We start from the raw sequence: 17,094 nt of genomic DNA, 5'->3' as shown, positions 1-17,094 counted from the left end.
ACATACACACATCAGAGACAGACATAGACACACACACACACATACAGAGACAGACACACATACAGAGACAGACACACATACAGTGACAGACAGACACACACACATACAGAGACAGACAGACACACACACATACAGTGACAGACAGATACACACACATACAGTGACTGACAGACAGACAGACACACACACATACAGAGACAGACACACACACACACATACAGAGACAGACATAGACACACACACACATACAGTGACAGACACACACACATACAGTGACAGACAGACACACACAGAGACATATGCATACAGACACCGACACAGAGACATACACACAAAGAGACAAGAGGCCTTCCACATACACAGAGACAGACATAGACACACACACACACATACAGTGACAGACAGACAGACACACACACACATACATTGACAGACAGACACACACACATACAGAGACAGACAGACACACACATACAGTGACAGACAGATACACACACATACAGTGACAGACACACACACATCAGAGACAGACATAGACACACACACAGAGACAGACATAGACACACACACACATACAGTGACAGACAGACACACACACATACAGAGACAGACAGACACACACACATACAGTGACAGACAGATACACACACATACAGTGACAGACAGACACACACACACACAGAGACAGACATAGACACACACACACAGAGACAGACATAGACACACACACACATACAGTGACAGACAGACACACACACATACAGAGACAGACAGACACACACACATACAGTGACAGACAGATACACACACATACAGTGACTGACAGACAGACAGACACACACACATACAGAGACAGACAGACACACACACACACATACAGAGACAGACAGAGACACACACACACATACAGTGACAGACACACACACATACAGTGACAGACAGACACACACAGAGACAGACAGACACACACAGAGACAGACAGACACACACAGAGAGACAGACAGACACACACACAGTGACAGACACACACACACATACACAGACACACACACATACAGAGACAGACACACACACACATACAGTGACAGAGACACATACACACATACTGAGATAGAGATAGATACACACAGAGACAAAGAGACAGGGAGGAGGTAGGGAGTAGGGAGGGATGCTTTACATTAAATTCACACTTCTCTGGCTTGGAGGAACAAACCTCCTTCCTTTCCCTCCTCCTCTCACCTCCCTCCCGGTTTCCCCCTCCTTCCCCCCAATCTAACACACACATCAAAGAAAGCCATTTATGCATTTTTCTCGCAGCCTTAGTTTGGCTGCTACCAGCTAGAGACACCACTCCCTCCCTCCCCTTTGGGAGAGGAGAGGAGGAAGGCAGAGTGTGGGGGAAGCTGCCAGGCCGCGGGCGGGCGGGGCTAAGGGGAAGTAAGCGCGGGCACATGCACGGCGGCTGGCGCGGGGGCGCGCGCGCGCGTCTGTGGGTGCCGCGGCGGCGGCGCTGGAAATGGCAGTTGCCGGACGGCTGGCGTAGCGCGCGGCTGCTCCTGGCGCTGGGGGCTGCGCTGGCCCAGGACGGGATGGGGGCACGAGAGCTCGGGGGCCGCGACGGCTGCTGCTACTGAGAGCGCGGGGCAGGTGAGTGCCCAGGCGGGTCCCGATAGGGGAGGAGGGGGAGAACCCGGATGCGGCCGTGGCTGCGCGGTCTCCCCCGGCGTCTGCGTCGGCGTCGTGTGTGTGTGTGTGTGTGTGTGTGTGTGTGTGTGTGTGTGTGTGTGTATGTGTGTATTTGTCTCTGTGTGTGTCTACGCGCATAGATTGTGAGGTGTTGTGTATGGGGTGCTAGGTGTATTGGGGGGGCCGGGCCAGGAGCAGAGCTGAGGCCCTAAGACCCGGGGTTCCCCCCTTGGTTCCTCCCAGGCCGGGACTTTGAGGCTCGGTGTGGCGCAACCTGCCGCGCTGCTAGCCGGCGCAGCTCCGGCTCCGTATCTCTGACCCTGTGTCCACACCATCCCCAACCTGCGGCGGCTCCCAGCTAGTGGGGGCTGGTGAGAGGGGACAATTCGCATTCCCCAGGGCGCCTGCAACTGCAGGGGAGGAGGAGTGTGTGTGTGTGTGTGTGTGTGTGTGTGTGTGTGTGTGTGTGTGTGTAGGGGGTAACATGTCGCGATATTGATAGCTTTTGTCGGATTGTTTGGGAGAGACACGTCACGATTTGCGACTTCTCGGGAAGCTCAGGAGCGGGTGCGGAAGAGTGTCCGAAATGCTCGATGGCTACACTAGGTACTGGGTCTGGTAGCGACCCCGTGCTCTTAGTCTGGGATTAGTTTCCTGAAAGGTGGAGAGGAAACTCCCTGGGAGCTCCTGCCAGATGTTTTGATTCCTTTCTGTGGGACAGTAGCAGCTGGTCCGAACTAGTAAAAAAGGGAAAGACGGAGTGTTGGGGGTGGAGAAGAAAACGAAAATAAAGCTATTTACTGCTTTTAGAGAAGATGATTTACAACAAATCTCTTATCTTTACAATTTCCCATGATTAGGTTAGGTTCCCTTTTATCATTGTGTTAAATTTAAGTCTGAGATGCTGAGGGGACTAAGCATTTGGTATCTACTGCTAATTGATGACTGCAGATGTACTTAGAGGCAAATTGATTTCTGAGGTGTTTTCTAGTTGCAGCACTTGAATGAATTGCTAAAGAACTACAGTTGAATGTGGTCTGCCTGATATTTTAGTGGCCCAGAAGAGAATGGTCCTTTCTTTGAAATACTTGGTAATAATGCCTGTTTAAGTATATGGCTGAGGGGAAGGTTAAAAAGTTATATTAAATAATTTTAAGATTGTTCTTGGTCGGACACAAAATTTGAAATGTTTCAGTTTTATGAGGTAAAATTATTTTACGAAGCCTAGTGACAATTATTTATTGTCATTTGTTACATCGTACAAATGTGCAAGAATATGGAAACAGGCCTCCTCTAGGTTGCTACATTTGAAGTAAGTAACAAGTGGTTTTGTAAATAATTATGGGCAAGGTTTTCAATGGAATCATAATTAGGTTTAGTACTTTTTAGAAGCACCATTACATTATTTAGCAATGGTTCCCAATCATAAATGTAGCACTCAAGTCAAATGAGGAAAAATTAGAGATCTTTTATGCTTCACTTATTTTTTTAATAGCTTTTTTCACTTGTAGTTCTTAAAGATGGAACTTTGGCAGCCATATAAAAAATTTAGTTTGAAAATTCTTATTTAATTTAATTATGAAAGGCAGTTTTAGTGTAGTGGATACAATGTTGGACTTCAAAGTTTAGGAAGACTGCTTTAAATCCTGCTTCTGCCACCAACAACTTTGTGATGATGGTCAAATCACTTAACTTCTCTGACCCAATTTCTTGTTAAGTTATAGAAAGATTAGATTGTGTTCTCCTTCAGCAACATTTTATGTTGCTTAGTCTTAAATGTTAACAACTCTCTACATGAATCTTATGTTGAAAGATATTTGAGGTAGGCTATTTAGGAGACTTCGATTTTAGTGTTACCTTTGCTACTCTCCTTTCTGTTCTATCATTTAACCCATCTAAAATGGGTTGGTGGAGTAGATTATTTTGAAGGTTTCTTCTAGACCCAGCATTTTATGTCACTGCTTTTTATTTTAGATCAACTTTATCCATTCTCTGTATCCTCTACTCCAGACTGCTTATGTTGTACACTTAATGATGCTGCATATGCTCAGACTTTAAAAATGTTAATGAATGAAAAGTATATGGTGAGAAGAGCTTGAATTTTAAAAATGCATCCTGCCAAACTTTTAGTTGAATGGTGTCTTAGTGCTAAAGATTTAGCTGGTTATTCTAGCATATGCATCATCATGAAGCTTTAAACAAGCTTTACCTTATATTGCCATGTAGAGTTTTGCTCATATTTAAAATTTAAATTTGACTAAAGTTGGATTTGAAGGCTTAAAAGATTTAAATTGTTTTTTTTTTTTTTTTTACTTGAGTAAGTATAGGATTCACAGAAAAGATAGTGTATTTATTTGTTTTTATTACACAACAAAACCTTTGAGTTTGGAAAGTAATTGTGTAAACATTTTAATTTGATATCAAGATCTCAAATTATCTAATTTAGATGTTATGTTTTGGCCAATTGTTCTCAATTGATTACTGTTAACTACTAAAAGTGGAATGATATCTTTGTTATTGTGTATAAAAAATTTCTTTTTTTGTGTTTCTTGGTCTTTTTTGCCTTAGATATTCATTATAGGACAAGAATCCTTAAACTTGTTAGTCTTAATGTCTCCTCATTTAACTAAGCTAAGTTAAGATTTAGGCTAAGGAAAAAGAGGCACAGGGGAAAGTTATGGACGATTAGTGACAGTGATTTGAGGATTGGGGAGGATAAGAGCCTGGGAAGAAAATAGGTTATGTTTGTGACCAGGAAATAGTAGAAGTACCTTGATGAAAAGGAATTTTGTAGAAAGATAAATTAACTAAAGGATAGTTTAAAAAATTAAATTGTTGCTTTTTTAGCTGACTTGTATTACAGTAGGAGTACTGATGTTCATATTGGATAATTTTAATTTCAAATTCTGCATTTTATACTTGTTACCTGAATGACTTTGGAGAAATTAACTTCCTGGACCTCAATTTCCTCACTAGTAAAAGGAAGGGGTTTGAATAGAGAGCTTCTCAATTCTCTTCTGTAGAATTATGATTCCTATTTCCCTTTCCATCCCCACATCCCACTGCTGCCCCCCCCAATTCTTTTATTTCTTTTGTGTCTCTTTTGTATTAATAAGTTTATATATATTTTCATAATTCTGTTTGATTATATGCTCTTTAATCTTACTGCAAAAGCCTTCAATATAATTTTGTTTTAAAGATTATTGTTTTACTTTGAATAGCACAAGACCTATAGTAGGAGTTTAATAAAAGCTTGTTGATTATCAATCTAGACATATGTTAGATCCCTAAGGAAAACTTCTAAGTCAACAAACAAGTCATCATGCATTTTATTAAGTGTTTCCTATTAGTTTAGCACTCTGCTGGGCCCTGGGGAGAAAAAGAAAAGCAAATAGCCCCTGACCTCAAAGAGCTCACATTCTAATGTGGGAGACAGCATGCAAACCACTATGTACATATTATATGTGTGAGTATGTTCATACATATGTGCATATATACACTTACCAGACAAATTGGAGATAATCTCTGTGGGAAGGCATTAGCATAAAAAGGGCTAAGGAAAGTCTTCTCTTAGAAGGTGAGATTTTGGTTGAGACTTGAAGGAAACCAGGAGGCAGAGATGAAGAGGGAGCTATTGCTAGAAATGGTTAGACCTGTACTTTAAGATAATTTTGGCTACTGAGGAGAATCGGGGGAATCTGAGGCCAGGAGACCAACTAGAATGCTATTGGAATAGTCTAGGCTCCTAGATAAGGAAATGCTGCTTATTCATCTTATCTCATCAGACTTCATTTTCTCCCTTCTTCACCATTACCAGCACTCAGGGTTAAGATTATCAAAGACTATATTCCCAGCCTTTCCCTTGATTCCTGGCAGTATCCATTTATTTCCCCCAGTCTGTTCACTTAGTTTTAGTATATCTAATTAGTTGAATTGTTTGATAAAATTTTAACTATAGTCAGAAGAAAATTTGAGATAAACTTAAAAGTAATTGTATTTTGTTTTAAGGACATTTTCATAAAGTACATTATTCATGAGAGTTCTTTGTAAATCTTAAAGGGATTATAAAAGCATACTTAAGAGATAGTGTAGGGTCAATTCCAGACCACCAAATTAAGTGAATGAATATCTCAGTAAAGCAAGTCACATAGAATTTTGGTTTTCCAGTGCAAATAAAGTTTATATATAAAGTGCATATAATGTTTTCATTATACTGTATTCTATTAGGTGTGTATTAGTATTATGTCAAGTTAAAAAACACTATTATTTTTTTAAAAAAGCACTAACCATCATCTTAACTTTCAGTGGGTTATAATCTTTTTACTGGAAGAGCCTTTTGCTTTGGTGTCTATGGTTATTAACTGACGAAAATGGTGGTTGCTGAAGATTGGAATGGGTATGGCACTTTCTTAAAATAAGACAATAAAGCTTGCTGCCTCAGTTGACTTTTCCTTTTCCTCAAACATTTAAAAACCATTGTAATGTTAATAATTGGCCTAATTTAATAATGTGTCTCAGAAAATAGGGAGGCCTAAGAAGAGGGAGAGAGATGGGGAGGAGTGGATTGATTTTTGGTACCCTCTCCCTACCCCCAATTACAATGGTAACATCAAAGATCACTGATTACAGATCACCAGAACAGATATCATAATAATGAAAAAGTTAGAAATATTGTGAGAATTACTAAAATTTGACAGAAACATAATATGAGCACATGCTATTAGAAAAATAGCAATACCAATACCAATAGACTTGTTTGAAGCAGAGATTCCACAAACCATTTTGTGAAAATCTGTGAATAAAGCAAAGCACAATAAAATGATGTATGTCTGTGAATATGTGGAGTAGATGTTAGTCTAACCTTATATTACCTTAGGAGGTTTTCATGTTAAAATTAGTCTTGTTTCTTCCAAATATTACAACATACCAAACAAAATATATAAAAATAATATACTTCTGCCTTTAACATTTTTATCATTATCATCATACTATACAGTTATACATTTTATTATAACACTTAGGGATATAGTCAAGGGAAATAACCTTTTTTTTTTTTTTAAACATGTATGATAACTGAGGCCTAGGTTAATTAATTTTTGTTAGGTTCCACGATAGTAAAACGTAGATGCCAGATTCAGTTCACAACTTTTTTCAAGATTAGTGCTATTTTGCCCCTCTACATTTTGCTGGGGGTAAACTCGTATATAAATTTACAGGAATTTGGAGGGGTGTGGTGAATGAGTCAGTCAGCCACAAGTTTTCAGAGGTGAGGCTGCTGGCAATTTATGACTCCTTAAAAATGAATGAAGTATGTGCAAAGCACTGTGCTAACTGTTGGGTTTACAAATGGAAAAGATCTTAATCTCAAGGAAGGATAGCTAGGAGTCTCAGTACATAGAGCACAGGTTGCTGAGTCAGGTAGACCTGAGTGAAATTCAGCCTTAGATGCTTAGTAGAAGTGTGACCCTGGACAAATCATTTACTTCTATTTGCCTCAGCTTCTCATTTATAAGATGAGCTGGATAGGGAAATGTCAAACTATTCCAGTATCTGCTAAGAAAATCCCAAATAGACTCTCAGAGAATCAGTTATGATTGAACAGAATTCTCATGAACTCATTTTAATGGGTGAGACAACACAAATGGAAGGTTTAAGCTTCAGTTCAGATGGAAAAGTTCCATGGCAGATATTAATGTCTCTGTCATTTCCACTGATCAAATGACATTCATTTCTGATGTTGAGCCATTTGAGAGCACCAAGGACTCGTGTAGCAAGAACTTTTCTATGACTTTTCTGTAGCAATTGTTGAGCTGTCTCTCTACAATCCCAGGATCATGACTGGAAAGTAGTTGGCTGGAAGCATTGCTATTCCCAAGATTCTTAGACTCGGTCGGGATCCTGTGCTTTTTCCGTCAGGATCTGAGGGGAAATGGTGGTCTGCTTTACCTGGCACATATTACCTCTCACATCTGTCTCAGTGTCTTGTTGCTTTAGGTAGGGTGAATTGGCTGCCCAGTGTTTATGAAAGCATTTGGGTGAGGACAGCTAGTCCTTTCTCATGAATTACTTTCTGGAATGGTAGGTTCTTCAAAGAGTCAGGCTTGGAAGCAGGATCTGTGGTTTTAGAGGGCTACAATATGAGGAAAGTAAAAATTTAGCATTTACTTCTTGCCTAATTTACTCAGAACTTTCTTGTTTTCGCATCTTCCCACTTGCCTCAAGAAAAAAAAGCAAATAGCAGGGGCAATAAAATTATAAGTTCAGTGTTCTGTCTTCATTTTTCTCTTTCTTGGAGGGAGATGCAGATTAAATGCTTGCACCTCATTCTATCCATTGGAACCTGCAACTCATAGTTTAAACTCTTGATCTAAAATTATAGTCATTATAACCTTATCAAAGATTAATTGACATTTAGCTCTGACAGCTATATTGGGATAAAGGGTAATTAATTTTTAAGAGGTAGTGGTGACAAGAATGGGGAAAGGGTTGTGTGAGACTCAGGTGGAACCACTGAGAACACTTTGCCTTGGTGTTTCTTGACATTGCCCTGACTAGCTTCTGGGGTGCTGAGTGATTTGTAGACCACCTGGCAAAATTTCTTCAAGAGAAACCTGATAGTGAATACTGGAGAGAGGGATTACATGGATTAAAAAAGTAATCCACAAGTAAGCCAGAAGCTTTATTTGGATTGTGGTTTTAACCACATTCCTGACCATATCTTTTATATGTTACTACCAATAACCAATTTATAAAACTAGAAAAGTATAGACCAGTTTAGGATAGAGTAGGCAAAGGAAATTGTTGTAGTCGTAGTCTAGGGGAGTCAGGGCAATTAACAAACAATTGCACCTTGGCAGTTTTTAAAGTTGACTATTTGGACAGTGCTTAACTAGAACCCGAATACCTAAATTCCATGAATTCTTTACCTGTTGAGCCAGGATAGAAATGTTCAGTCTGGGAGAGATGATTTAACATTTAATTTGCATTTTCCTAGCTGAAATTCTGTAGCTAAAGTCTTTAATTAATATAACAATTAAGTTTTAGCCATTTTTTAAGGAAGTTGAAAATATTTATAGTTCCTATATAGATTTAATTCCTTAAAAATCTTCGAAACCATGAAATAATTTTTCATAGGAATGGGGTCACAAAGGCTCAGACACAACTGAAATGACTGAACAACTACAACATAAAATTTCTGAATAGTTCAGTCATTTGACAGCCATGTAAGAAATGATTGTTAGTGTGTAGTAATTGAAAAATTGTTATTACTTAGTATTAAATTTTCTTTGCTCTCTAGTTAGACTCCTGCATACTTATATAGATCTATTCTTTATAAATACATTATTTGGTACATGGGCTTTCCAGACTTTGTTACAAATCACCAAGTACCAACATTCCAAACAAAAATATAGTAAACATGTGAAAATGTCTCCAATTAATCAACTTTAGCTTCTACATTATTAGTTACAAAGTTGTTAGGTATAATGATTTATAATTATAATCTTTTTGAGAATCAAATAAGATATTTGTAAAAGTGTTTGGCACAGTACCTAGCATGTAATAGGCGCTATAAATTTCTTACTGGCACAGTGCCTAGCATGTAATAGGTGCTATACGTTTTTTACTTTCTTCCCCTTTTTTAAATTCTCCCCACTTGATTGAACTTCTCCCATTCATACCCCTCATTCAGCGTTGTATTTATTTTATGTAGCCAGTCTTCCTTTTTAATATCTTGTTGCCACCTGAAACTATTAAGTATATAAAATCCTCCCTCTTCATCCTATTTCCCCAATAATAAACCTACTTTAAGGTTACTTTTTAAAAATGTTGCATATATATACATATATATATACATGTTCTTTCCCTCATAAATCTCTTTAAAAGAACTGTTCTGATTTTGCCTTTGTATCCCCAGAACTTAGCATGCCTTTCACATGATAGATGCTTAATAAATGCTTAGTCATCAATTAAAAACCTTTAGGCTAGATTGCAGGTAATGGTGGCAATAATACTTTAATTTTCTTGAAGGAAAGATAATGTTTAAATTTAAGACATTATCTTGATTACATAAAAAAAATTCATCTTTTATAATTTTTTGAAAAGATTTGTGGCTTCAATGAAGATATTTTACAAATCATGGGCGTTTTATATCCCTAATTTTTTGAAATTTGAAATTTTACGTTTTCTTTTAGTTTATGTGGGAATGGTTTAAGATAGTACATGAACATTCATCATTGTGTAATATTTAATGTCCTTTTAAGTCAGTGATAGCTTATTTCTTATAATATTATTCTTATATTTCTTTTTGGGGGGAGGGTCCAGTGATTCCTAAATTTGTCTCCTCTCAACCACTTTTTCAGGACAGATATTCAGCTACCTAACATTTTCTTCTCCTCCCCCCCTCCCCCCCTCACTCTTCTGATTTTGTTCCCATTATGGGATCAGTTTATTCTCTGGTTTTCAGGGAATCTGTTGTTTATTTCTTATAGTATATTAATATTTTGTTATATTCATGCCACAATTTATTTAGATATTCCTCAATTATTGGGCACAGATTTTCTTTTTAACTTTTTGTTATCACTCACGAAAAAAAGCTGTTAGATAATTTTTGCACACATAAGTCTTGTTGTCAATGACTTCTTTGGGATAGAGTCCAAATACTATAATCTCTGAGTCAAAGGATATGAACAATTTTGTAACTTGCACACTACAGAGAAATTATAAAATTTTTTGACCCATGATTCCCAATTGACTTCCACAGCAGTTCAACCAATTCAGCTTCAACCTACAGTAAATTAGCATTTCTGTCTGCTCAAGATTACACTAGTAATCCATTTCCCCCAGTTTTTAGTATCTTGGTTTATTTAATGCATGTGAAATAATGTCCCATGGTTATTTTAATTTTTATTTCTTTGATTATTAGGACTGTACTTTTTTCAGGTGATTTTTGATTGTAATTCTTTTGAAAACTTGTGTTATCTTGTCTAATGGAAATTTAATCCTTGATCTTAAAAATTGTCAAATCTCCTTAAATTTTCCATGTTAGCTTTTTGTTGGAGACATTTGATACAAAGATATTTCCCCAATGTATCTTTTATGATTCCAGAGGCATTGATTTGGGGGATGGAGGTAGAGGTAGGGAAAGAATGGGAGTTTCTGAAGCTTTTTTACTTTAAATAACCAGCTGTTTTATTTTTTATGACTTTTAAAAGTCTCTTGTATAGTCAGAATCCCTTTTATAATTGTGAAATAGGGAACTTTGTACATTATCTTCTTCCAGATTTTTAAATGATGTTACATCTTAATATTTAGATTGTTTATTCACTTGAAAGTTGTTGTGGTAGAAGATAGTGACATTAATAAACCTATTTTTTTTTAAGCTGCTTTCCATTTTTCCTAGTGGTTCTCAAATAAAGGGTCCTCATTTGTAGCAGTTTGACTTCTTAGTGATATTGAACTTTAGATTACAATATAGTGTTTTATATCTTGCTTATCTTTCTATTCCATGGTCTCCTTTTCTATTTTTTGGAATGTATTATTAATTTTGTTACTTAACACTTTGTAGTGTAATTTTAGATCTGGTAAAACCAGATAAAGGCCATTTCTTCTTTTTTTAAAGTTACACATGTACATTGATTTTTTTTTTTTTTTTAACATTGTTGAAGAGAGCCACCTCCATCAGAATTGATCATCATATAGTATTGTTGTTGAAGTATATAATGATCTTCTGGTCCTGCTCATTTCACTCAGCATCAGTTCATGTAAAGTCTTTCCAGGCCTTTCTGAAATCATCCTGCTGGTCATTTCTTACAGAACAATAATATTCCATAATATTCATATACCACAAATTACTCAGTCATTCTCCAATTGATGGGCATCCACTCAGTTTCCAGTTTCTGGCCACTACAAAGAGACCTGCCACAAACATTCATGCACATACAGGTCCCTTTCCCTTATTTAATATCTCTTTGGGATATAAGCCCAGTAGAAACACTGCTGGATCAAAGGATATGCACAGTTTGATAACTTTTTAAACATATTTCCACATGGGTCATGTTGGGAGAGAAAAATGAGAACAAAAGGAAAAAACTATGAGAAAAAAAATACAAAAGAGAAAAAAATGCTTTGATTTGCATTCAGTCTCCATAATTCTCTCTTGATGCTAGTGGCATTTTCCATCCAAAATTTATTGGAATTGCCTTGAATCACTGAATTGCTGAGAAGAGCCAAATTTATCAAAATTGATCATCAGACAATTTTGCTATTGCTGTGTACGATATTTTTCCTGGTTCTATTTCCTTCACTCAGCATCAAAGTTCATGCAAATCTTTTCAAGCTTTTAAAAAACTACTCTGTTCATATACCATAACTTATTCAGCTATTCCTCATTTGATGGGCATCCACTCATTTTCCATTTCTTTGCCACCACAAAAAGAGCTGCTACAAACAATTTTGCACATGTGGGTCCTTTCCCCTCGATTTTGATTTCTTTAGGAGACATATCCAGTAGTGGAACTGCTGGATCAAAGGGTATGCACAGTTTTATTATTACCCTTTGTTACATTTTCTTTTTTATACAAGCATGAATTTAAAATTTTTAAAAAATATTGTTTATGATGCTGATTGGGGTAGATAGGTGGTGTAATGGATAAAGTGACAGGTTTGGAAATCAGGAAGAACAAAAGTTCAAATTTATCACTTCCTAGCTTTGTGATCCTGGACAAATCACTTACCCCTATTTTCCTCCTCTGTAAAATGAGCCAGAGAAGAAATGGCAAACTACCTTTAATATCTTTGCTAAGAAAATCCTAAATAGGGTCATAAACTGTTGAACACGGCCAAAAAATGGATGATGCTTGAAGTTTTTCCCAACATTGAACATTTTTTTTATCAAACTGTTCTTGATAGATAATTTTTAAAATGAGCTGCTTTTCTAACATTTAATATTTTTGTATTAATATTAATTATAGTGATTTAGTTTTGTCTGCTTTTTCTCCCTGGTTTAGTTTTTTTGGGGAAGAGATAAGTTGTTTTAGTTATAATTATATGAAATGAACCACTAGAAACAGGGCTGCCACAAACATTTTGGCACATACAGGTCCCTTTCCTTCTTTAGTATCTCTTTGGGATATAAGCCCAGTAGAAACACTGCTGGATCAAAGGGTATGCACAGTTTGATAACTTTTTGAACATAGTTCCAAATTGCTCTCCAGAATATCTGGACGTGTTCACAATTCCACCAACAATTAGACAGTTTTTTTTTTTTTTTTTTTAAGTAGCTTTTTATTTACAAAACATATGCATGGATAATTTTTCAACATTGGCCCTTGCAAAACCTTCTGTTCCAAATTTTCCCCTCTTTTCCCCTCCCCCCTCCCCTAGATAACAAGTAGTCCAATACATGTTAAATATGTTAAAATATGTTAAATCCAATATATGTATACATATTTATACAGTTATCTTGCTGCACAAGAAAAATTGGATCTAGGGGAAAAAAAAAAAAAAACCTGAGAAGGAAAACAAAAATGCAAGCAAACAACAGAAAGTGAAAATGCTATCTTGTGGTCCACACTTATTTCCATAGTCCTTTCTCTGGGTGTAGATGACCCTCTTCTTCACTGAACAATTAGAACTGGTTTGAATCATCTTGTTGAAGAGAGCCACATCCATCAGAATTGATCATTGTATAGTCTTATTGTTGCCATGTATAATGATCTCCTGGTTCTGCTCATTTGACTTGACATGAATTCATATAAGCTCCTCTAGGCCTCTCTGAAATCATCTTGTTGGTCATTTCTTACAGAACAATAATATTCCATAACAATCATATACCATAATTTATTCAGCCATTCTCCAATTGATGGGCATCCATTCAGTTTCCAGTCTCTAACCACTACAAAAAGAGCTGCCACAAACAGTTTTTGCACATGTGGGTCCCTTTCCCTCCTCTAAAATCTCTTTGGGATATAAGCCCAGTTAGTAACACTGCTGGGTTGAAAGGTATGCACACATTTAATAACTTTTTGAGCATAGTTACAAATTGCTCTCCAGAATGGTTGGATTCATTCACAGTTCCACAAACAATGTATCAGTGTCCCAGTTGTCCCACATCCCCTCCAACATTCCTCATCTTCTTTTACTGTCATTTTAGCCAATCTGACAGGTGTGTAGTGATATCTCAGAGTTGTCTTTAATTTGCATTTCTCTGATCAAGTGATTTAGAGCATATTTTCATATGACTAGAATAGTTTCAATTTCTTCATCTGAAAATTGTCTTTTCATATCCTTTGACCATTTATCAATTGGAGAATGGCTTGAACTATTATACATTTGAATCAATTCTCTATATTTTGGAAATGAGGCCTTTATCAGAATCTTTGAATGTACTTCTAGACAATTTTAAAAGAATTTCATGAAATACAGTATTCAGATTTTTGTTTCATCATGGTTTTATGTTTATATTATCTTTCCTAAGTTCTGTTTTCTTGGTTAATTTTATATTTTATTTGTTCTAATTTTTCTATCATTTGATATCTTGTATCTTTGAATTGTTTTATCCAGTCTTTTTATCAGGAACCTGTAATTTTGTTAATTGTTTCTAGCTTCTGTTTTTCTGTAAGAGTTTTTCCTAATTAAAATATCTTAGATTTATTCTTTTTTTTTCTATTTTATTATTTCTTTTTAAAGTATTTCTTAGATCTGTTGTTGGAGTTATTGTAACCCAGCTTACCGTGAATTCTAATTGTAGAATTGATTTTAGCTTTGAAGATTTCCCTGTAGGATTCTTAACACTCCCTTTCACCACCACCCCAACCATTCTCACCTAAATTTTATAGTTGTTTCAGATAATTTGTTAATTTTTTAGCTGCTTTAATATACTGATGGGTTAGCTGAAAAAGAAAGGGCCAGTCCCTGCCCTCACTAAGTTTGCAGTCTAATGGAATAAGACAGATGAATATGAAAATTGGAAGAGGAGAGTGGAGAAGATTTTAAATGCCAGAGAAATTATTTGATTCTAGAGTAAAGAAGGAGCCATTAGAGTTGATTCATTATGGTCATATTTGTATTTTAGAATTGAAAGGAAGAATCTTGAGATAGGGATACTAGCTGAGGCTATTGTAGTCCAGTGCACTGGTGATGTTGCCATGTGAGTCAAGAGAAAGGTTCATAGAATTTGGAGCCAGAAAGGAACTTTAGAGGCCTTTGAGTTCAACCCTTAATTTTTTTTTTTTTTTTTTTGCTGAGGCAGTTGGGGTTATGTGACTTGCCCAGGGTCACACAGCTAGGAAGTGTTAAGTGTCTGAGACCAGATTTGAACTCAGGTCCTTCAGACTTCAGGGCTAGTGCTCTCTCTACTATGCCACCTAGCTGCCCCCTCAACCCCTTAATTTTATGGATGAGAAAACTGAGATCCAGAGCAATTAAGTTACTTGCCTACCCTCATGTAGTAAACATCTGTAGCACTGGAATTCAGGCCTTCCTAGGGTTCCCAAGATTCCAAGCTCAGTGCTTTTTAGACAGACATTACATGTGATGTAGAGATAAAATGAACAAAACTTGCTAACTTTGTGGTGCTGCTAATCCAGGTGTTTGGCTAGATACCAGTAGCCAGGTCCCAAAGCTTTACAACTCACTTTGGACCTCCAGCAACCTTTTACCAGAATGGGCCTTCAAGCCTGAGGAGACCCATCTGTCTCAGCCTGCTTTGTTGACAGAATAGTGAAATTTGGGGTGAAAGATAAGTTCTTTTTAGAACTTGAGTTTGAAATCAATAAGGGACAACTAGATGGCATAGTAGAGAGAACACTGGCACTGAAGTCAGGAGAACCTGAATTCAAATTTGGCCTCAGACACTTAATACTTCCTAGCTGTGTGACCCTAGGCAAGTCACTTAACCCCAATTGCCTCACCAAAAAAGAAAAGAAATCAATAAGCATTTAAATTCCTACCATATGCTTGATACTGCTTACCAAATGTCAACAAACATTGTCTAAATGCTGTTCAAAATGTTGAGTTGGGTGGTTGGTTATTTGGAAGTAGAATATAGGAGTGAGAATAAGACTGGACGTGTGGCTCTGGGAGTCATCTGCCTAGAGATGATAATTGATTTCATCAAGAGATTGTATAGAGAATCAGTAATCTTTTAAGTGCTATTGTGTGCTGAACATTGTGCTAAGCTCCTAGGATACAAAGGAGCTCACAGTCTTAATGGGGGGGGGGGGTGAGTGGGTCGGATGCCAATAAATATAAAACAAACTATATACAGAATAATAGAAATTAATAAAGGGAAAACACTCAAAATACGAGGGATTGGGGAATGGCTCCTGTAGAAAATGGGATTTTAGTTGTGAATTAAGAGAAGTTGGTGATGTTAGTAGTCTTAGTAGAGGAGGAAAGAGTGTTCCATCCACGAGGAACTGAAGTTCCTTTAGGAGGAAAGGAAGGAGATTGCATCACTTTGATTCTCCCAATCTTTTGCTTTATTTTGTTGCATGAGTTCATTCTATTAGTCTTTGCTTCCATTATGCTTATTTTTAGCCTTTATAGAATGTTCGTTTTACGGAAAATGAACCCACTTACATACATACATAACTTTTCCCACAATTCTTATTCTGCCACTTGTCCTGCCTGAAACTTCATTTTCCAATGATGACACTTCTTATCTTGTAACATTTTCTTCATTTTTTTATTGAATAAAAGTTTAAAAACCTATTATGTGCTGAATAGTAGATTAATTAATGAAAGTTAAAACCTGAGTCCTTCCTCACATGGAGATCATAGTCGAAGAGGAATTAGTCTATATTATAAATTATAAGAATAATACATAGAATTCTTCTTTTAACTTGGTCTTAATCTGTATTCAACAGTTTCGAGTTTACTTTTGTTTTTTGCTCTTCATTCTTTCTTGTTGAGGCAATTGGAGTTAAGTGACTTGCCCAGGGTTACTCAACCAGGAAAGTGTTAAGTGTCTAAGACCAGATTTAAACTTGGGTCCTCCTGATTTCAGGGCTGGTGCTCTATATACTTCCCCACTTAGCTGCCCCAGTCCTTCATTCTTAAAGAGGACCATGATATCATGGAGGTGATGCCATGACATACAAGTGAATTGGATTAAAGTGAGGGAGGGCTGTGCAAAGTCACCAGCCTCACTTTCTCCTTGAGCCATCTGAGTCGAGTGGCAAGATATAGATCAGGACAACTGGAGGTGGTCCTGGATGTTGTGGCAGACCTTGACCCTTTTAAGCTAAGGTCTTTAACAGTTCTCAGTTTGATTGAGGCAATTCCCAAGTGATTAAGACTAGGTAAGAAATGAGGCAGAGAATGGCCTTTTTTACTTAGTCCAAAAAAAAAAAAAAAATCTGGGAGGGAAAGACAATTAGGGCCCAAACAATGACTTGTGAGACTTGA

General features: G+C 37.0%; 1 protein-coding gene across 1 annotated transcript in view; it reads left to right on the top strand.

Annotated features, from left to right (window-relative positions):
- The first annotated feature begins 1,480 nt into the window (after positions 1-1,480).
- The window catches only part of PIK3CB (phosphatidylinositol-4,5-bisphosphate 3-kinase catalytic subunit beta), a 166,804-nt gene continuing 151,190 nt past the window's right edge, over positions 1,481-17,094 (top strand). The window contains exon 1 of the mRNA XM_051985635.1: positions 1,481-1,647. The gene's annotated coding sequence lies outside the window, so the exon portion shown is untranslated. The remainder of the gene's footprint in view (positions 1,648-17,094) is intronic.

Source organism: Antechinus flavipes, chromosome 3 (genome assembly GCF_016432865.1).
Source record: "Antechinus flavipes isolate AdamAnt ecotype Samford, QLD, Australia chromosome 3, AdamAnt_v2, whole genome shotgun sequence".
Taxonomy (NCBI): domain Eukaryota; kingdom Metazoa; phylum Chordata; class Mammalia; order Dasyuromorphia; family Dasyuridae; genus Antechinus; species Antechinus flavipes.
Note: the sequence above shows the minus strand (reverse complement) of the source record. Positions and strands in the feature narration are given on the sequence as shown.